Here is a 23,156-nt window from a genome sequence, read left to right on the forward strand (position 1 = left end):
GTCATTGCAATCAGCTAATAAAAGTAGCTAAGATGAACAGTATTGCTAACATACGATCAGTAGTATCCTTATCGATCTGTCCCCCCCAAAATCATTGAACTGTGTTTGAACTTCTGAACAAAAAAGAAAGACAGCAGATTAAAACTCCGAAGAGATGGCAACGGGATTTATCCGCGCTCTCCTCTGTAAGCATAAGGGATCCCATGGCACCCCGTTGTCTGAGGGAGACTAATGGGGTCGTGTTCTTTCTCTGCAGAACATTAATTAGCTTTAAACCCTTATATCCGGCGAAATTGTAGTGACCTGGAGATATTATAAACTACACACAGACCACCAAAACAAAGGACATTATAAATTGGCCTCGGGGGTTTCACTTGGTAAGGCGATTAGAAATCCTCTTGCTCTCCAAATACCCGAATCTCACTTCTGGAAGGCTACAGATTGGCACAGGATTTACGGCTCAAGAGGCATTTGCTCCTAACACCTACGGTTCGCTTCGTCAAAGCCACACAAACTGGCAGTGAAATGGCTTAGTTCATATATTAAGTAGACCATTAGAATAGTAACCTTAGTTGCCGTTAGGAGGCGCCCTAACCGACTGGACGGCTTAGACGGGAATGTTGAAAACGGTATATTCTCGGAAATTTTCACGGGGGAGGAGAGTTGGGGGATTAAATGAAGTTTAATTACTCTTGGCCGAGTGATAATCTTGCAAGGGGGCGTTATGGTCGCAAACAGGATGGATTATGATTAGTAAGGCCATTGAAAGCAATGTGATTAGGCCTAACCATAAATCCTTCCGCAGGTTATTTAAATTGTAGATTTATTTCTACGTACAAAATAACCTCAACGTGTACGTTCAAAATGTTGCCCCCCCCCCCATGTATCGACGAGAAAAGGGTTGAAACCCACGGGAATACTTTAATAGGACGCTAATCGAACAGATGGCTTCGTTGTATTTTGCAGCCTTTGACCCAACCCACATCGGCAGCGCCCCTTATGGAAAGCTACAAACACTCCTGTTTGGGGAAACGCCTGTTATTGTGTGTACGAAGCCAACAGGCAGTCCTACTGGAAATAAAGGGGAAAGTTACGGATCGGTGATCGTTTTAATTACACCTTTCGAACTGCGCGGTATTTTGACTTTCCAAACACCAGCTGCGTGCAGTTAGGGCGAGAGAGGAAGCGCAAATGGCAGACGGTAACGTCGGTTAGCTTATCACCCACATTTATTTAAGGGCCCTAAACAAATACTGTTTCTAAAATAAACACAGGAGGTAATGGAAGCCATTGATTTCGAATATCTTTTGCAGTAAAACACTCGTTAGGCTGTATCGGTTTCCCACACAATGCATTTAATATTGTAAAACTTGGTTTGGCATTGAGTACAGTATTCAGTATCATAAGTTTATTATGATGTCACTCATTACATATGTTCGTTGCACACTGCAAACAACAGCGTGTATAATATACCGGGAATCAACAACCAACCTCCTGGATACTCTACGTTTAAACAACAAAGAGCAGCCAGACATCTCTCTGCATGTAAGCAAAGGACCTTTACAATCTCAAAGGATGTTAGGCAAGGTGGCGTGCTCTCTGCCACCCTCTTTGCCGATGCCCTGTACCATTTCTTAGCTCGTAACGACAACTTTATTATATGTGCAGACGATTTACAATTTTTATCAATTCCGGCACGCATCGAATGGCAAAAGAAATGTGTGAACGGGCCTAGAAAACTATCTTGATTGCAGCATTGGACTGCATCTCAATCCAAGTAAGTCAGACCAACTCGCGATCTCTAACAGGAAAATAAAAACTAACATTCCAATTACAGTTGGAGGTGCTTCAGTTTCGAAGATTAACTCTCATTTGCATCTAAGGTTAGTGCATCGAACTTTTGTACCACACTTTATTCAAATGAAAGCCAAAATGCATTCCGTTCTGTGAGCCACTAGACAGGAGCTAGTAGGAATCCGAAACCAAGCACTTCGCAGATTTGGTCCTCTGCTCCTAGTTGTCATCTTAAAAGCCGTTTTCGAGCTTGAACATTGGTTTCTCAGATGGCTCAGTAAAGGTTCTGAGAATCCCTTTACCATTTCACGATCTACGCTGTACCCAAACCTCAAAATCAAGCCTTGGAGGCTGCGAGTTATCACGAGGAATTTCCTGACTCTTGCTGAATACCTCACCGGGAAGCTAGGTGCACCAAAGATCGACAACAATTTCAAGCCCATGATCCAGTGCAAAGTTCTCTACTGGCTCGAGCCTACCTCTCCGCTCCTCATTCAACAGGCTTCACAGCCTTCGGCGATACTTCTCAGCAAGCACACCAAAGATATTTAATAAACTGAAGATTGACGACGAAAGGCTTTGTGAAGATGCCGCATAACAAAAAACATTTTGAGGACTCTTTTCTCCTCACCCAATTGCGAAGGATACCTCCAAATTTATGGTCACTGTTCAGCGCCTCTATGCATGCAAGTACAACAGGCTTTGGGTGTCTGCGGGATACTTCAAGCTATTCCCAAGCCTAAACTCTAGGAACAACAGAAAGCAGATCTCGATCTCTGACTATGAAGTCAGATCTCGCTCAAGTTTTGTATCTAAATCATCAGATTGATTCTGCTAGCACTCCACCCAAGACTTGTTTCCATTTAATGTCTCTCATTGGTAAAGTTAAATGATACTAAAAATATAAGCTGTTGTTGCAGATAAGTGTTTGTAAACAAGACGTTGTAAAATAACTCATGTAAATATTTCAGCAGGTGGGGTGTGGTTCGCACGTACTGAAAGGGAACCACTTGTGCATGTGCTAGCGTGCACCTCCTAGCCCGTGGCTGTGAATTCTATAGGATTAATAAACTGACAGTAATAATAATATGGTCGGTTTCCTGTTTTCTGGGATAAAAAATCTTAGTTGTTGGTTTTATACTCCTTGCAATTTATAGAGAAAAAATTAAAATGCTTCATATTCTTAGTTCAGGATCCGTTCCTCACATCAACGGGGTCGGTGTGAGAATTGTACAAGGAGAAATTGTAGTAGTAGGATTTTTTAGGAGCTTCAGCTGTTAAGGTCATTTTGCTCCATCTAAATTGCTTTGTGTGTTCTGTGGTCGATTTTCTGTTTGCTGGACGAAAAATCCATTGTGAAAAAGACGCATAAGAATTCCTCAAGTCATCGACGGAACTCGACCTTGGGTCTCTTCCACCCGATGTAGAGGACAGCGATTCTACCAACTGTGCTACCCACGGAGCACAAGGAGGAACGTGGAAAGCTCAAACTAAACAGTAAGGTTCTCCTTATATGGACTGAAACCTCCTTTTGTTGAGATTTAGAATCCCTTTTCAGTCAGAGGTGGTGGTGCATTGCATCCGCTGCACCCTTTCTTCCCAACGGTTGGTTCTTAATTGCTGTGGTGCAAAAACAGTCTTATTATATGCACTTCCAGAAGGCGCTGAGACTCAAGAACAAGATTAATCGAAACACGAAGAAATGGATAAAGCAAGAAAGTCCGTCATCTTGGATTTGTATGTGTGCAAAGGATGTGCCGTTTTATTCTTTTGTATCGTTCAAACATTCCATTCTATTGTGTTCGGTGATGTAAGTTGAAACGGATAACTTGTCATCCTTTTATAAGCGGAACACCGGAACTAGTTATTAATTAATTAACCATTATTCTTCGTAAATGTTCACCAGAGAAAAAATATGCAAGGGAAGTACGGATCAGGGTGGGACAAAGATATGTAAATGAAACTGCAACATCTGCTTGGTAGGATCAGCCACCAAAAATGAAAGGACTGTCACTGAGTTCATTCTAAAGCCGGAAACTGGATGCCACATTCGAAGTGACACCAACGGTAATTCTCCTCAGTAAAGAGAGGAAATCCGCTGTGTTCCCTTACGTATATCGCTGTCACCAGCACAGTAGGTAGTCATAAGTGAGCAAGAGACTTTGCAAAGCAAATGTGTTCAGTGTTTTGTGAAATTTAAATCTTCCTTGGACAGTGAAAAATGCATCAAATATCATTTCTTCACAAAAGGAGTGCAGTACGACTCAGTCTGCGCATACTCGACAGTTATCAAGGTATTATGACAAATGAAAACATCGAGGTCTTAAGTGGACACGTTTCGAATTCAACACGCCGCGTTTGCCTAAAGATCAGTCTTCCCCCACTTCGCGTCTCTTCTCTTAATCACCTGCCACAGTTACGGAGGTCCAACTATCAAAGCGAAAACAGATTAATTGCAACCACCCTTTCGAAGACTCGTTTTGTCAACCCTTTCTGCATCTTAACTGGCAGATTGCGAGTGACCATCATCCTTGGATTAGCCTGGAGTGGTCGACAATCAGCACTGCTACGATGTCAGCTAAGAAAGTGTTCGAAAACAGGTTTGGAATTAAGAGAATAGAAGAGGGAAAAAAAGGTTCATTGCCAAGTCTAAGCACGTAGATGGGGAGAGAAAGGGTGCCGGAATAGCATCATAATGACACAGAAAAACAAAGTCGATAAATACATTTATTAAGCAATGCTCCTAATGCCAGGCCAAGGCAAGTCGGACAGCAACAAAAAAACTATATCTTTACCTTGACAAATAATTCATAAAATAATGACTTAGCTGAAGGCTGTCTCTATTTTTAAAAAAATAAATAAACAAACAAAAGACGTAATGACACCTCCAGAAATAAGTATCTCGAAGAACTGCGTGTCCATCCAATTGAGCGTAATGACAAATCCCGGTGGGAGAGTACCTGTTGTGTCCGCAATGAAATTAATATCCGAGTTTGCGCCCACATCAGCAAATCATCTGGCTTGAATATTTGGGCACTAATTGGGATATATTATCAGACATTCATTCAAGAAACCACACGTATATCACTCTCTAATAGCATTTCCTGGCAGGATACAACGCTAAATGAAGGACACCGTGTCCTCTCGACCACCTACACCCCATACTATACAACACCTGAATTTCCTAGTTGCCTCTGGGATTATTTATGGAAATGCAAGATGTTTTTAGTCTTTATAAAAGAAACCTTCAGCCAGTAACGGACCCAATGGACACTTCTATCATAAATATATACTGCGTACGTGGAGGGGGGAGAAGAATGATGTCAACTCTGTAATCCCCTATTTAGAGAACATATTAAAATGTTTGGATTTAACTAATCAGAAATATTGTCAGACTATTCCCATTCCATTTTATTATTGCAACCCAAATTGCACAATAATTCTAAACAACTACTTTGTATTAACTTGAAGAAAACTATTCCGTATAATAATCCACGCGTATGTCAGAGGCCCTGGCCCTACTACGCCTGTTTTATTATTAAACAATTGTTGAAGTGTTAAAAGTTAATTAAAAATTGCAGCTATTTCAAATTTGTTTCTCTACACAGGAAACAGAACATCTTCCCACCCTACCACACCCCTCTGTGTCTTATGGCATCGAAGAATTATCTGCAAATTCTTGTTTAATTAAATAGATGAGCAGCGTGCGCCAGCGAGCTCAGGTGTTGCCAGTAATCCCTGTCCCTTGCACAATTTCCGTGCTGTGGTACAATATCAAACCCGAATGCTGGCGCCAAATCTGTCAGAGATTACGTGGACTTCATATCGACCGATTAAAGCTACCGTCAGTAATTATGGGAGGAAATACGATGACAACATGTACCTAACTGCTACTATGTTGGCTTTAGAACCTACCACTGGTTGTCGAGAGAAGTTAAGGCTTTGCAGAGAACGTGCATTTCATCAACCCACTAAAACTGGGTTGAAGATTTGGTTAAACTGATTACACGTAAAATAATGGGGGATTAAAGTACCCTCATGCTATAAGAGAAGCGCTCAAAAAGCACTTACAACATGTAGAACAACCCAGAGACCGCAACCCACTTCCCTCGAGATGAAACAAAGAGAACAGAACAAAAAAAGTAATAAATAAATAATTTTATTATTTCCTTAAAGAAATGTCTGTAAGGTTCAATGCTTCAATGTATAATAATACATTGAGGCGGATATATTGCTCACCCTTCAGAGCTGTTTTGGATGGGTTCGGGTGTAATCCTAAATCTTTCAGATATTTTTGTGGTTCTGTGGGGGACACAAACTATTTCACGATGACGAAGCTTTTCACAGGTTGACAACGGGTCCAAAACTGCGGCCGAGAGAACGCTCCCTGATGGGACTACTCTACTCATACCATGATGCGAGATATGGTTTTATATATAATTTGGATTTGGTCTCTTGAGAGGAAATCGGCAATTGTGGAAAGAAAGTTTACCGTTGTCCTCCTAAAATGTTGTTCTATGATCTGTAAGAGTGGTTGGATCTGAATCCTATCATAAGCTGCTTCCATGTCAAGAAATGCGATGTTCAGCTATTCCTTGTTATAAGTGCTTTCTGTATTCTGAAGAAAGTTTCGAGGACGTCTGTGGTTGTGGATCTGTTACGAATAACTGAATGAGGATTTGAAGGTCTGTGTCCAAAGTGGTGCTGGTTGATGTATACCATGATCTTTTCAAAAAGTTTTAGAGAGTTACATCTAATGGATATTAGCTTGTGATCTTTCCATGTAGAAGGTTTTCTGTTCTTTGGAATTGGATTTACTGTGCTTTTTACTATTTCCCAAATTGGAGGAACCACAGCTGTTGCGTCTTTTGTTAAGAATATGGAGGAATAGATCGATGATATAAAAGGACTGCATATTTTCACCATGAAAAGTGCAATTTTACCTGGCCCGACAGTGCATTTGTTGAGAAGGCTCTTGATGATCCTCATAAGATCTTGTTTTGAGATGACTATCAAGGATAAGGGGATCCTCTCAGCAACATGCATGTAGAGTATAACCAGGCTGTGTGGTGTCATGGGAGTATCCTGAACAGAATTTTCTGCCCACTCGCAGAATAGGTCTTGTTACTATCAGTGTTTGGAAAATTTCCCAAGGATTGTGTAGTTTCGTGAGACTGTCTCCACTTTTTAAACTTGATGTAGTTTCCTTGTGTAGGTGCTTCGCGTCAAACTTCGGAAGGTTTTCTGTTTGGCAGAAAAAAAAAAAAAAAAAAAACGGCTTGATTACATTGTTGATTGCTTCTGTCACAGAAGAAAGCTTGCATCATATTCCAGTCTGTGGCTTTTAGTTTTGCCAAGGTGATATCTTCTCTAATACAGTTAATTGAGAAGGCGATTTTGGTAGTGGTTTCAGTTGGACTCAGATCCTCTCTCTCACGCTGATTACAGTATAAGAACTCGACCACAAGAGGGAATGATATGATGCGAATAAGAATAATCCCCATTTCGTCACTTTTGTGGTTACTAACACAGATTTATTTGAGCCATTTATATTTTAAAAGAAAATTTCAATAATCCCAAAATATTCGCAAGGTACTGACCATTTTTAAAATTTTTTGTTATTATTATTGGAACAGAATGTACAATTTCCTATTGTATCTATAAAATTTAAAGATGGCGCCACTCATCGAGTTACATCATGATTATTTTATTTTTTATTATAAAAAATAAATAAACAATGAAACAAAAATATCCACAAGGCGGCGCTGCATTCAACTTACAGAAAAAGCTGTTTCCATTTACTATATGGAACGAGAGTTGATTATTTAAAAATAAAAATACATAATTAATAAATAGCCGAATATTCTTTAATGCTAAAAAATAAACTGTTATATATTTAAATTAATTTCTTCGAAGATGGCGCCACTCATCGTTAGCTACTTCTTGAGTTAATTGATGAAATTACAGTATTTACTCAATTTATTAAAAATAAACAATGAAACAAAAATATCCACAAGGTGGCGCTGCATCCAACTTACAGAAGAAGAAGCTGTTTCCACTGTTTACTTATCAGTATATGGATTAACAGCTAATTATTTAAAAAGAAATAATACATAAATAATAAATTAATTAATAAAAAATAAATAAACACATAAATAGTCGAATATTCATTAATGTTAAAATAACAAACTGTTGTATAATACACTATTAGAAACAAAACAGTTAAATGCTATAAAGGCTACAAAATGTGCCTGTATTGTTTCTGAATCGCTGCTAACAAAATGACCAAGAATAAGCCGCGACTGCGCATGCTCAGAGCATTTCAGTATGGCTCAAGTGCAGTTTATATCTATCAGCTGTCTGCGTGCTTTATTGCTACAGTCATTTTCCTATGTGCTGGGTGCAAAACACAGTTACGCCGTTTTCCCACCATGCTGAGCGAAAATGCACATTGATGACCGTTTTCGTCGTTTGATTTGGCAATAAAGAAACTTCGCACTGTGACCTTTCTACTGCGGATGCACCGAGAGCGGTCACTGTGTATATAGCATAATAAAATGCTCATCTTCGCAATGGAAACATTTTCAAATTCCCTAAGACGCTGGTGAGAGTACTTAATGTATAATACAATTTGACTGGAATAGCCCATTAAATAGATTAGACGACTACTGGATAACCTTAGATTATGATTGTAGAAAAGCCATGAATTTTGTAAGTTTACGTGCAGTCTACTGCGCATGTCCATTGCCACTCTGACACAGTTAGATTAGCAGATAAAATGGCCTAATACGGAATATAAAGTAGCAATAAAACGGGAGTTATCTCGGGAATAAAGAGAATTTATTTATTTCGAAAGTGGGATGGGTCGGAGGGGGGGGGTGAAGTAGAGTGATGGAGAAACGAGATTCGACAGGGGGTACTCGCTATTTGGTTCAACTTAGACAAGTGTTTGTTTACGAAAACCAACATGAAAAATGTATTGGGAACTTCTGACCTACGCGATACTACTTATTAATAATAAAACGTGACGTTGTGTATCGTATAAACATGTGGTGCCCTCTAGGTACAGTCCAATAAACAATCGATGCTGAATTGTCAGAAAAGGGTAACAAGGAGGTCTCTTATGCCACCGGGAGAGGCTCGTTGTTGTCTTATGAAAGGTTAGTTTCAAGGTGAATATACAGTCCTCTGTGACTGTATAGTAGTTTCTCCCACTAGTCGTTCGTTTGGATAGATGTGGGTTCGAATCCCATCGACGAATTAAGGAATTTCTAAAGGTATCTTCAATGAGGGCTGTAGTTAGAACACTTAGGCCGAGGGAGCATGGTTCCTCAGTGAGTTAATCTGGTTTTTCATCCCGAAGAACATACAAATCTACCCGTAAACACACTTGTGCAGACACAATATGGTCTAGGTCGATGAGGCTCCTAAAAACAGCAACAAGGTAAGTATATTGATGTTTGTTCATCGCAAGAAAATAATAGTAGGTGATAGCTGCCAATGATATTCACCGAAGGCGAAAAATAACAGAACTTCAACTAGTCAGATTGGTGATGTGGGATGGACTGTAATCCTCCCAATAGCATAAGTGTCTATTTTATCATACCTTTGTCAAATATTTTCTGTGCATTTATGACAACCAGCAGAACACAAATGTTTGGTGTGTGCGTGCACGAAAAAGAGAGAATAAAGGAGAAAGAAAGACAGAAAGATGTAAGCGGTAGCTGCCAGTAACACCTATAACCAATGATATCCACGGGTGATTAAAAATGAAAACTCATCAACAAATTGTATATTGGTTGTATATAGTAGACTTATTCTTCCAACAGACTCCCTCTTATCGTTCCTTTACCCAATAATTTTCTGGGCGTTCACAGTAGGAACTGCAGTAGAAGAGGAATATTTTGTGTGTTCATGAGAGACAGAAAGAGAGACAGACAGACAGAATGGAGAGGAAGAAACAGAGTGAAAGAAAGAGAGAGAGAGAGACATACAGGAAAGAAAGGAAGACAGACGGAATGAAAAAGAGACAGAGAGGAAAGAAAGAGAAAAATAGAAAAACCGAAAGAGACAAAACGACAAAGAACAAGAGAAAGTGAGAAAGAAAGGGACAGACAGAACAACCAATAAAGAGAAAGATGAAGAAAGAAAAACAGAAAGAGAGAGGCATACAGGAAAGAAAGGAAGACCGACAGAATGAAAAAGAGAAAAGAAAAGAGAGTGAGGAAAAAAGGGACAGACAGAGAGAAACGTAAAGGAAGAGACAAAACAACAAAGAAAGAAAGGGAGAGAAAAATAAACAAAACGACAAAGAACGTGAGAAAGAAAAGGACGGACAGGAAGCGACAAAGAAAGAAAGGGAGAGCAAAACAGAAAAACAGAAAGTAAGAGATAGAACAAAGACGGAGAGACATACATGAGAGAAAGAAAGGGGCAGAGAGAGAGAACAAAGAAAGAGGTGAAAAAAGAAAGAAAGGCAGACAAAGTGAGACAGAGACAAAAGAGAGAGAGGTAGAAAAAATAGATTACTGGCTAATAAAGCATCTGAGGTGCACGGCAGAAAATTTTAGCATAAAAAGTAACGAGAAGCGGCCGTAATTTGACTCCTCTCAGAGCGAGAACACCCCCTGATTGTTTCATTGCGAAGTGCATCAGGAAGCAGACGACGGTGCTGCAGCAGCAGCGGCGAGAAACTCGAATAAATATTTAACAACCTTATTATCAGAACCACGCTGCAATTCGAATTTATTAACAACCTTCCTAAGGGGACACGCTTACTTTTTCTTATTTGTTTTCGTACACTCTTTATTTATTTCACTACTCCGCCGCCGCCGCGTTCTATTAAACTATCCCGCATTTGTAGAGATAGTTATTATTCAGCGGGGGATTTTCCACAAAAATATGTAATTACAATTAAAACCGGGACGTGCACGGCCTGTCAACTGGATGAATTGCACCCTCCGCTACTCGTATATGCGAGATTAAACGATTATATGATAAGGCCGGCCCGAAGGAGAAATGCCGGCTGCACTAAACACTTTTAAGTTCGCCACCCCGAAGACAAAAAAAGACACAAAAGTGCACATGCGCATCCATTTTGACGCTGTTAGTTCAGAAATCTAATTTATGTGCGTGTTCTAAAGGTCGGTTTGTTTTGAGGAATAAAAATCCGGAGTATCCGGTGGAAATCTTGTGGTGGATTAACAAAATATGATATTGGTAGAAACAATATTAATTATTACTCGTGCAAGCTTCGGTACGTGTGTAAAGTGCCTACTGTCTTCACCATATCTGTCCGTCCGCATCTAAAAACCAGTGGACAGAGTTTTATGAAATTTAAAAGTCAAAATTTGACTCTTTTAAAAAGATTGGTCAAGCCATCCCATTTTTTTTTTTTTTTTTTTTTTTTCCCATACGTATCGTAGGCTACTCATGTCTGTTTATTGTATCTGAAACCGTGAATAAACTTGTTTCCCTGGATGAATGAATAAGCAAAATGGCGCATGCGCGCAAAAGAAATATTCTCGGTTTAAGTATATGAAGTTTGTTTTTTTTTTAGTTTGCTAAATGATAAATTATTACTTTTCTGATTATCATATTAATCGCAACATAAACATCAAATACGTGTTATCTCTCTCAATCGTTATTAAAATCTAGTAGGAAATAAGTAAAGTGCACTACAAAGGTGTTGATTCCAAGAGCTACAGTTGGTGAGTTTAACTGGTAACGGCAAATGGGGAAAAAAATGGTTAGAACGTTATTCTTGCTTTCCAAACATCCATGAGGGATGTTTGGAAAGCAAGGTAACACACATTTGTGAAAAGACAGTGAATCAGAGAACGATACAACACATAAATGAAGGAACATTTTACCTCCTACTTTTCGACATATTTACAGTTACATCCTTACCACTGTCATAAAATTCAGAAACATTCTCGTTCACCCAGGCTTCAATGTTTAATTCCAACGTCTTCATCAAATCAGTAACTTTCCGGATGTTTGTTAAAGAAAGGACTGAAAATAACCGAATTTTTTTAATGACTACTGCTCGCCTCCACAACGAGTTGCCCTGGTACTGCACTGTTTACAAACATTTGTATGAAACTAGTAAATAGTGTAGTTGGCAGATTAATCTTTTGAAGATGATCGCCAAAAGGTAAATCTGCTATTTAGAATTGTCTCCTCTTTTAAATACTGTATATTGCATATATCTTTTTGGTAATACCATTTGTTTACCTGTAGTGCAATACCAGTGCAACTCGTTGCGAAGGCATTCGTTCTGTTGTCAGCATTCACTAGCAATTTTAACGCATGCGTAGAAAATACAATTGCGTTAAATGATTAATCAATTTATTTATAAATATATTATTATAAATAAAATATATGTACTTTATTTATAAAATAGCATTTAGATTATAATATTTAAAATTATTCGATTAATTTGAAAGGCGTCTACTACTTTTGTCTTTTAGAATATGCAAATTGTTTGGAACACCTTTTCGTTTCTAATAAGATGGTGCTCATGATTAATAAGAAAACTCAGTTCAATGTAGTTACATCAAGTAAATCAGTGTTATTGTTACAACGAGTGAGCCTTTTGATTGTTTAAATTAAATTCGATTGTTTCTCACCCTTACGGCAACAGACTGTCAATCCACGGAGGTCAATCGGAAATTTGTCGTAGGAAGTGAGATTTTAAGCAATTCGACAGAATTCTCACTAGCACGAAGAGTTGGGGGGGCTCGTCAAAATGTCCCGCATGCTGGTGAGCTGTCGCCAGTGAAGGCGACCATGACATGAAACAAGTGATGCGTGAAAGTCGTTGGTGGTGAGGTCAATATTCCCCGCACGTCCTCTTTCTATTTCAGTCACGGCCATTGTCGGGAAAAGGCGACAATAGTAAATTATCCCGAATGTTGCCGACTGTCAAGGTGTAAACAAAAATGCACGTGCATAGATTTTATTTCGATCTTTGGCAGAAGTGGCCTTGTCATCATCCTGCGGAGAGGCCGGGATTTTCGGTGTCCTAATTACGATATTCAACCCATAAATCTTACGTTTCGAAGACAGTTTCCTCAAGAAAGATCTGATTAGATGAATTAGAAAAGGTTTTTGTATCTCACCTACAAACTCAAGGATGAGAACGGGTGCTGCATCCTTGAGTGGCACTCAGAAACAGTGTCACATGTCTATCACCATTCGCCAAAGAAAGAAATCGAAGAAAACGCGGAAGCAAGAGTTCAACCAGGGGTCAAGACTTGACAGAGGGATAGTAAAGCAGCGATTTGTAAGGGGGAAAGGGGAGATATTTGAAAAATAAATCAGTCCTTTATGGCCTCTATCTTTAACCTTTCCGGAACTTGAAGAGAGCGGTGTAAACTAGCCAGAGAGACTTTCCAGTGCAGAGTTCAGTGGATGGTTTTCTTCCGGGAACTCCAGTTTTTTTTTCATTCTCCACAAAGTGGTATAGCAACTGTCACTTTTAAGACTTCACGCGCTTAATTTTCCTTTTCACAATGCGAAGCATTCTAGCAGGTATAAGACCCTTAAAGTTGATCTAGTAAAGCACGCATGCGCAGTGTGCTGCTTTATAAACAAACCCAAGTTAAGGGGAAAAAACTGATTTCTTCGGTCTATTATGGAAGTGTCATCTTCTTAGCACCCACATCCATTAAAAATCAAACGTTCCCAAGAAGATAAAAATAAAAGAAGCCCAAGAGATAAGAGGTTAAAATATTTTTCGCAGAATAAAAGCGTGGAAGTGATTATAATACCTGCTAAATCATTCTTAGCATTAAGTCTACTTCGAGCCATAAATCAAATGTCTTTACTGCGCCTCTTTATCGCGAAACTTAATTAAAATAATATAAATTTATTACTAGAGATAATCAAGATGTGCTAAGACGGTCGAGATGAAGGGAAAAAAGGCTACGTTTATGAGCGAGTAATAAAATACGTCAAGGGATGGCAAGATCTCATCAATGTTTTAAACCCCCCTCCCCCGCTATCACTTTAGATTTTATATAAATAAAATGTATTAGATCCGGTGAAAGCAATAAAGGCTTAGCCCAGAAAGGAAGCGCCCGAAAATGGATAATAAAAGAATATGAGAGAAAGAAAGTATAATAATAATAACCGTCATATTTTAGTAATAACGTCATTAAAAAAAGAAACTGGTTTTTCAATCAGTTAAGCCTAACATTATAATGTTGTGTATGTTTAAAGCGACCAGCTACAGAAATTGGCTTTTTTCCCCCGTTTACAACTGGATTGCACCAATCAGATTCATGAAGGGATTCTCGGGAAATGTAAAAATAATGTCGCGCACGTGTAGATTAAAACAAATGTTTCTGTTGTTTACAATTACTACATGTCTTAACATGTTTTCACATTTTTCGCGATATAAAGTTGGCAATATTGGCGTTAGAAGTGTAGCTGCGCATCCGCAAAAATAGATAAAATGCGTATGCTGTTCAGGAAAATAATCTGTAGACTATTCTGAAGAGTACCCGATACCTCAGCAATACAACCATACAGTCCTGATCTTGAACCTTCTAATTTTCACATTTTCTGGGATAGATGAAGCTGCTATGTCACCTGGTGGGAAGTACGATTGTTAATTTAAGGAATTCCCGAGTTATAATCAAAATATGCCGATAAATTCCTTTAAAAATATAGATGGGGGAAATAAATGGTGTTAACCAAACGAGGCAATCATTTTCTAAAAATAACAGACCAAAACAACATAAACATTGTTTTCAAGTGATTTAAAACAATTTCGGTTATACCCTTTTATTGCACAAGGAAAAGAAAAAAAATAACTACAGCAATAACCCACAGCTAATAAGATAATTATTATCTAAAACGGGTTGAAAAGAAAAGTCCCATCGCTTTAATCATACCCTCTTAAGGATTACCAACTGAAATTATGTTTGAACGCTGCAATTTCTCGCAATTACAATCAGCCAAGGATAAGCTTTGGATGAATAAACCCCCTTTCTTTCCTCCTCCTCCCATTATTGCAATCGAATGCTGTACAGAATCCGAAAAATGCGTTTTTCCAAGGCTTGCACACGCCAGTCCGATTATACAATTAAAATAACATCGCCAGAACTTAACACTTTTTGCCACCAGGTGTCGCTGCACGCGGAATATCGGATTTTGTTTGTTTGAGGCAGTTGAACTTTAGCGCCCTTCCTTCCTTGCTTCAATCTTTTGTGTATGTGGTTCACAGATACGGGGGGGTAGGGATGGGGGAGGGACATTACTGTTTCCTCTCATCTGCCTTCGTCACCCTGAGGCAACAGCCTTGTAGTGCGCGTACGTGATTGGAATCCAATGAGAGTGGGAGAGAGAGAGAGAGAGAGTGCCGGAGAGTTTGTAGCTTATCTCATGAGCTACGGTTATCTGCGATACGGGTACCATACACATAAAAACGAAGGCTGCTGGTCTGAGACTATTAGCAGAACCTCAAAAGACAACTCCAATGTCACAATACGTCCCTGACCTGGATTAATATTTACGCAATGTCTTTTAGACAAAACACAACGATAATTTTAAAAAAAAAATGCAAAATTTGATAGCCATCGAACCAATATTTCACTGTGTCATCAAAAAGGGCTTCGCGTGCTGCTCTTTGACACGCGTGTCAGTGATTTTCCACTACTGCTCGACAGCTAAGACTTCGCTACCAGCAAAGCCAACAGATCCCTCTCTCTCTCTCTCTCTCTCTCTCGTCCGTGATCTGGTGTCACATCAAATACGAATGAAAACAGCTGAGGATGCAGAGCGTCATATCTTTAAAACTAACTAGACATTGTTCTCGAGTGACACGTTCGGTCCGATTTTATTCTTCTCAAAAGGGTTCACTCAAGCGGTTACACTCTAACAGACAGTCCAAAGGGGTCTTCTAAATATGACTTATTCGCTTGACTTGCACCATTGCGTACGTCCACAGGAACAAAAGAGGAGAGGATGGATCAAGCTGCGTTTTGGTGCTTGATGGGAGAGTATTTAGAGTTCTCTCCAAAATAACAATAATATATCGAGAATTATTTATTTATATATTGAAAAAATGGTATGGACCGTCAATTAACCCCCGAAAAAACAAACCTGGTAGCTTCCTTCCCCCTCAAACATGGTGGAAAAACAACAAAATTGTTTTTAACCAAATTCTAAGTACAGCACCTTGATGCCGACCTGAATAAGTTTTGTCATCCACAGTAAAAGACCTCGCAACAGCCTGGTTAATGCTTTATCATTAACGACACCTAGCGTTGAACATTAACGAACATCATTAAAGCGAATAATGCATTTAAACCGCGAACATAACGCCGCGTTCAAGCAACGAAAGCTGCAACTTCGACACGCTTTAACTGCAGCGACGCTTTCTAATCACAGATTTGCCTATTAATTGTTTACTTCCAGGGGCTCAGCAGGGGCTTAGCCTACGACTTCCTACCGTGTATATGGTGTTAGAAACGTAACTTTATTACCCCCCACCTGCTCGTTAGACAGCGTTATTATTTGCTAAACGTCGCTTAATTATCAGCGCACATTTCTATTGTTCGGACTGATTTCTCCGGAGAATTTTCGCCCGCAAATCTTCGCTCGATCAAAACGAGTTTTGCCCGATGCGAGACTAATAAATATGCATCCCAGCAGATACAATAGTTTGAGTAGTTTCAGGTCTCCCGGTGAGAGACGGGGGGCAGGGGGGATTGTCCCTCGTACAGGAACCCTGACGACACCTGCTGGAAGTATTTAGGTTAATTAAGTGACAAGCGGTTCGAATTCTTGGCCCTAAATATTCACCGAGCTCGCTTCGCTGGCTGTTGCTTGTTTAGCTAATGTAAATATCACGGGACTAACCTTCGGATGTAAAGTAGCGACACCTGGTTAGAGCGTTCTCTTGTCACGTACCGCGGTAGTATTATTGTATGCATGCATGCACTTAGGGTGTGTACGAAACTGTAAGGAAACGCCCGCGTGTTGTGTGCGTGGTTAAACCAATACACAACCAGTAATATCTGCGCAGCCAACTTCCCACTCAGAAATCATCGTTGGACACTTTATCAGCGATGCGTTGGGGGCCCTTTTTTCAATTATGGATGGAGAACTCTGTGGCAGCTAAATCGCCATGGATTCGGTGCCACTTTTGATTCTCGGTGGAGTTTAAAACTGACCGAGTTGGCGACTTTAAATCATGATGGATATTCGAATACAAGCAACGATTGTGGATGATTCCATACTGCAAGTGAACAAAACAACTCCAGAGGAAGAACAAATCAACACGCTAGGTGACGAAACTCCAGGAGATAAAAACACCTCCGGGAGTAAAAAAAATGAACAAGCTAAGAACAAACTCCAGGGGGGACGACAAAATCTAGGGGGGACAAACAAATGAACAATTGCAAGAAACAAACCAACAACTCCAAGGGGAAAATAAATCAACAACGCTAGGAAAGGACTCTAGGGGGAACAAAGAAAACTCCAGGAGGAACAAAGAAAACTCAGGGGGGGAACAAAAGAAAACTCAGGGGGGGAACAAACAAAATACGCAAGGAGCAAACAAATCAACACGCTATGAAACAAAACTCTAGGGGGAACAAAGAAAACTCCAGGGGGGAAAACAAAGAAAACTCCAGGGAGAACAAACAAAATAAGCAAGGAGCAAACAAATCAACACGCTATGAAACAAAACTCTAGTGGATAAACACCTCCAGGAGCCAACAAAAATGAACAAGCTAGGATAAATCTCCAGGGGGGAAACAAACAAACTCCGGGAGGGACCAAATTAACCAAGGAGAGAAACGAATCAACAACACTAGGGAAGACTAAAAAAAAACAAATAAACAACTGGAGGAAACAAAACTCCAGGGGAGAAATAAATCAACAACACTAAGAAAAAACTCTAGGGAAAAAACAAAACTCCGGGGGAACAAAACTCCAGGGGAAAAACAAATGAACACCACTAGAAAACAACGAAGGGGGGAAAACAAAAACAACTGGAGGAAACAACATTTTTTCATACCCTCTTTCTCCACCAATATAATCTAAGTTCAATTTTGGTAGAACTTCTTTAATAAAGCTCCCTTTCCACCAGGGAATCCGCGCCCCTCCCCTGCATGCGGAACCGAGCCCGGGTCCATTACTCCTTCTGTGCAACATGCACTTGAATTGCGCTCCCATCAGAGGGAGTGCAATACTGGTGGGAGCCAACAATCATGCTCTCAGGCTGCTCACACCTGAGGACTAAAACAAAAAAAATTATTCTCCCCCTGTCCGACACAATAGACAAGGGGGAGAACAAAAACAATTAATCAACAAAACAAAAAATAATAATAAATAATAATATTAAATAAATGTATAGAAATTATCTAAACCGTGCCAATTAAAGTTGCCAACCGTTTCCTCTTTTGGAAAACTAACCAACAGAATTCTTGGAAAAGTAAAAAGTTTTCCTTACTTCCAATAAATAATCTTCATTACCCTCCATCAAAGATATCATATTTTTCTCTCAATGTACGTCTATATTCTTCAAAGATAGCACAATCGTAGAGAATATGGTCCCAACTCGCTAGCCTGCCACAATCACAAAAAGGGTGAGACTCCAATCCTAAAAATTGTATAACTTATATCTTAAAGACCCGTGTCCAGTAATCATAAATGAGGACTCCATTTTTGGATAAAACCATCTATTGAACTCATTGTCATAATTAAAACTAATCTGTGGGATAAATAACTTATGTGTCACTATTGTCCCATCTTTATTACCATATTTCCAACGTCCTTCTTTCTTGTTTAACATCAGTGGACAAATCATTAGTTATCCCCTATACACGAGATTTGTTTCCCCTTCCTTATAAAGTAACTGAAAGCTCTATTCACAAATGTCTAGGGGTGATGATCTCTGCAAGAACTTGCACTGCATTTGTGGACACGTTTCTGCATGCTCAGACCATTGTCAAGAGCGTGACTCGTTGAACTGATAATAATTTTACATTTAGAATTCTGCGGTACCATACTGGGGCTGCGTATATCACAAAAAATTCGCCTATCGTTGATGATTAATTTAGGGGGTCTACCATAATCCGATTTACCCATCAACAACATCATAACAGTTGATGACGCAGTAAGTTTATTATTTGTCCACTCAATCAAACTATCAACTACAACATTCATCCACTTTGTGGCAATCCACAGATTGATCTTCCAACCACTGGTTTAAGACTAAGTTCCAAATCACAGGACCTAAGACTGACCTTTGACACCCTCTTTTAATGAACCTCTTAAATTCTAAACGTTGAGATCTCGCAACAAAATTCCCAGAACCCATCGCAATTTATCCGTAAATTGGCATTGCTTCATTAACAACCCGGCCACGTAATCGAAGTAGTGAATAACGTATTTGAACGAGGTCTGCGCGAGTGCTCGTGGATCTTACGGGTCCTAATGCCCCGTTACGTAAATCCATCATCCCACTGATTACAAAGTCTCGTGTAGCGCCATCTTAATAACCGATTACATATGTATACAAGGGCGAATTCGGCTCATTCCTTACACCACTAATAGACGTAGCATCTGGCATTGCCTTTATCTGCTCGGTCTGCACGTACAACGCGGATAGCGGTAAAACGACCTCAAAACAGTTTCCCAACACGCTCCCTCCCCCTTCCCTCGTCCCTTGTTATAGAGTTACTCGTCCTAATGACGAGCCCAGTTTGAACTTCTGTAAACAGAAGCTTATGCATCGCAGGATTGCCGTGTGTATCGTATTACGCAGTCCTTTATGATTACACTGTGCGCCGGTATTAAAGGGGTTTAATGAGGTGTTCTGTACTGAGCACTCCCCCATATTTCCCTCCCCCCTTTCCCGCCACAGTCCGAACCGGCAGTTGCTGCGCAACGTGTCAGATTCCAGAGAGTTTGACTAATTCAGGCGATCCGACAGTGTGTAACTGCTCCACGTATACTATATCCGTACGCTCGTCAGGGCTTTGCAATCGTCTGTTCGTCTACGTGCGCGTGTGTCGGCTCCGAACGAACATTAGACCTCATTTGGTGGCCGGCAGAACGGGATAATATCTTCGCTTTAAATTATCCTCTACAATTGGTCCCTTCGAATGAATTCACTAAATAACGGAATTTGGCGACAGTTCCGACTTTAATAGTCTTATGCGCCGTGCACGCTCTTTAGTGACCCCTTAGTATCTATATCGGGATCCACTGAAGAAATATGTCGTAGTTTAAGCAGAGCAGAAGTATTTTGCACTCAGCTCTACGTGAGTACTCATTATCACTCACAAGTCGTCAAATTTGAATAGAACATTGCGCGTCTGTGGAGGCTCCACTTCACAGAAAGGTAGATCCTCTCTCTTTTGGAAACGAACTTGCTTGTTTCCAGCAACTCACGCGCCCCATCTGATTATCTGGATACTCTTCTTTTCTTCCAGAATGGGTGCTCGAATGTAGCGGACGAATATCGGTCTGGCTGCCCAGCAACGTCTGTTGTAGTCTCCTTTTCTGATGAACTTCTTTAGATGAACCGATGGATTATAGTTGTAGTAGTAATGGAGGCATGTGATGCAAGAAAGCAAGTGTATGAGCTTACGTAACATCAGCCAAAAAAAAAAAAAAAAAAATTTCACACAACCATTCCCTCTAATTGTTTGTCCAGTTCCTCCTTGAATTTATTTCCGCACATCTATTCTACATCTGTCCTTCCTCAATTTCAATTTATGCCCCCTTAGGTTCGTAATCTGAACAAGTGGAAGGATCCCATCAGAATTCAGCGTGCTCAACCCATTCAAGGCCTTATACACCTCAATCAGATCACCGCGTAGGTGCCTAGTCTCCAGCCACTGCAATTTGCAGAACTTAAGCCTCTCTTGGTAAGAGGATCCCTTCATTCCCCTCACCAATCTTGTTGCCCTTCTCTGTACACGCTCAAGTAAATCTACATCCTTCCTAAAATGAGGCCTCCAGACCTGTACGCAGTACTCAAGGCGTGGCCTGACCATTGCCTTATACAGAGGGATAATTACCTCCTTCTCCCTGCTAGCAAAATTCCTATATATCATTGACAAAACCCCATGACCTGCCCTGGCAGCCTGTCTGCATTGCTCAGAAAACTTCATATCTGACTGCACAATTACTCCCAGGTCTTTTTCATTTTCTACCACCTAAGTGTAGTTGGTACGTTCCTCTGGGAACTGCTTCCCATAGGCAGTACACTTTGTCATTTGTGACACTTATCTGCAGTACTAAAGCAAGCTGCTTGCTTTCCACCTGTTTTTAACCTTAGCTTTTTCAAAATTGGATTTATTGTTAAGTTAATTAGAATTGTACTTTTGACACACTGAAGAGTGGAGATTTGAATATTGCCAAATTACAATATGCTGTATTGTTATACTGAGCAACCAATAAGAACTTTGGGATTCGGTCTTTCACAAATAATTTCAGGAGAGTCGGAATGGTAGCACAACCAAGTAAAGAGTAATAGGGATCATGCAGATTAACTTACCTTGTAATGGTGTTATGCCAAACTATATTAGAGGTGAGAAGTTTCTTGTAGCAGACTCCTTGGCAGAACTACATGGATTTTTAATGGGGAAAAGCAACAGAAAGGTACCTGGAGTTTAGATAAGAGCTGCCATCAAGTGCGATCTGAAGTACCTAGAAGGCAATTTAATGTTGGTGAGGAAGAGATGAAGAATTATCGGTGTCTAATAATTAGGATTATCCATATTTTTTTTAGTTAAATCATTAGGTCAGTAGTCACATATATATTTGTTTAGCTTTATATACAAAATTATATTCAACTGAAGTCCGCTGTATCATTGAAATTAGGAGGTCAAATTATTTCTCTTTTAGGAAAGTCAGTTTGGAAGAATTCTAAAAGTTATGGCGCCTCCGTAGCCAGGAGCAGCAGTGCGTAGCACATGCTTCTTGATTAGACCGCGGTTCGAGTCCGTCACCACCAAATACGGAGGATGCGAAAAGGTCAGGGAATGACCACCGCATATCCCGGAGCAATATGGCCTTAGTTGCTAATGCTCCTAACAAACAAATAATCATTTTTTTTTTTTTTTTTGTTAGTTGCTGGCACATCGCCTTCTGTGGCCATAATGCACCTCCCAAAGTTTTTGCATTTTACTCTAATCCAAGCCCGAGGGGGGATTCCAACCCGCGACCTTTGGGTTGCCAGGCAGGCACTTTACCCAACAGGCTGGCCCGGGCCGCTGTCCACTCTCTGTCTTCTCCCCCTCAACCATCCCTTTATCCCTAGCAGCAATTTGCCTCCAATGCCACATTGCTCCAATTTGTTCAACAGTCTTCCATGTGCAACAGTATCAAAAGTCTTTTTAAGATCCAAATATATGATATAAAAATTATTCTTTGCATCCAGTTCCTTTGTGACCACATCATAGTATCAGACAAGACTTCGCCTTAACAAAACCATGCTGTGTCTGAGCTATAACTGATTTCTTGTCTAGATGATCCTGCAATGTTTCTTTAACCAGTGACTCCATTAATTTTCCTGGAACAGAAGTTAAACTAACTGATCTGTAATTACTCGTGTCCGCCTTTGATCTTCCTTTGTGGATTGGGGTCACATTTGCACAACTCCAGTCCGTGGGAACCACCCCTGAGCCCAAGGAAGCTCTCATAATTATGGCTTTGCTGCCTTCTTTAATATAACTGGATAGATCTCATCCACCCCGGGTGCCTTTCTTGTGTTTATCTTCAACAAATTCCCCTCCACTTTCCTCTCAGTTACTTCAAAATCATCTAGCTCACTGCCAGAGTTTAATTTACCTCTGGCATTCCTCTTCCTGAATAAATCCTCATGTGTGAATGTCGATGCAAAATATTCATTTAGTTTGTTAGCCACCTGAGTAGGATCATCAACAGTTGAACCATCAATATCCAGTGGACCAATCTGATTCATCCCTTTCCTTCTAGAGTTTACAAAGGTAAAGAACTCTTTGCTGTTTTTCTTTGCATCCTTTGCCAAAGATTTCTCGTAATCTTCCTTCGCCTGCCTAACCTCCTTTGTGACTTGGTTACAGACCAGCTTATATCTATCATAGGCGTCTGTGTCACATGTTAATTTGTATGTATCCCATACATTTTTCTTCTCTGCCACGAGTCTCCTTAGTTCATCTCTCATCCATTTAGGCCTAAACCTTGAACAATATTTCTTAATCGGTATGAAAAGCTTAGTAACCTCCAAGATTAAGTTCCTGAAAGCTTCCCATTTAGAATTCAACGTTGGTCCCACTGTACAGAATTTAAAAACTGTCTGAGACCCCTGTAGTCACCTTTACGAAAGCAAAAGCCATTCCCCTTTAGCCTTG

At 40.0% G+C, this 23,156-nt stretch overlaps 1 long non-coding RNA gene across 1 annotated transcript in view; it reads right to left on the bottom strand.

Moving 5' to 3' along the window:
• Positions 1-21,398, bottom strand: part of LOC150084796 (uncharacterized) — a 184,105-nt gene extending 162,707 nt beyond the window's left edge. The window contains exon 1 of the long non-coding RNA XR_016547077.1: positions 21,320-21,398. This is a non-coding gene — a long non-coding RNA (uncharacterized LOC150084796). The remainder of the gene's footprint in view (positions 1-21,319) is intronic.
• Between the last annotated feature and the right edge of the window lie 1,758 nt (positions 21,399-23,156).

The sequence above is a fragment of the Mastigoproctus giganteus genome, chromosome 6, assembly GCF_048544385.1.
Source record: "Mastigoproctus giganteus isolate SK-2022 chromosome 6, ASM4854438v1, whole genome shotgun sequence".
NCBI lineage: Eukaryota > Metazoa > Arthropoda > Arachnida > Uropygi > Thelyphonidae > Mastigoproctus > Mastigoproctus giganteus.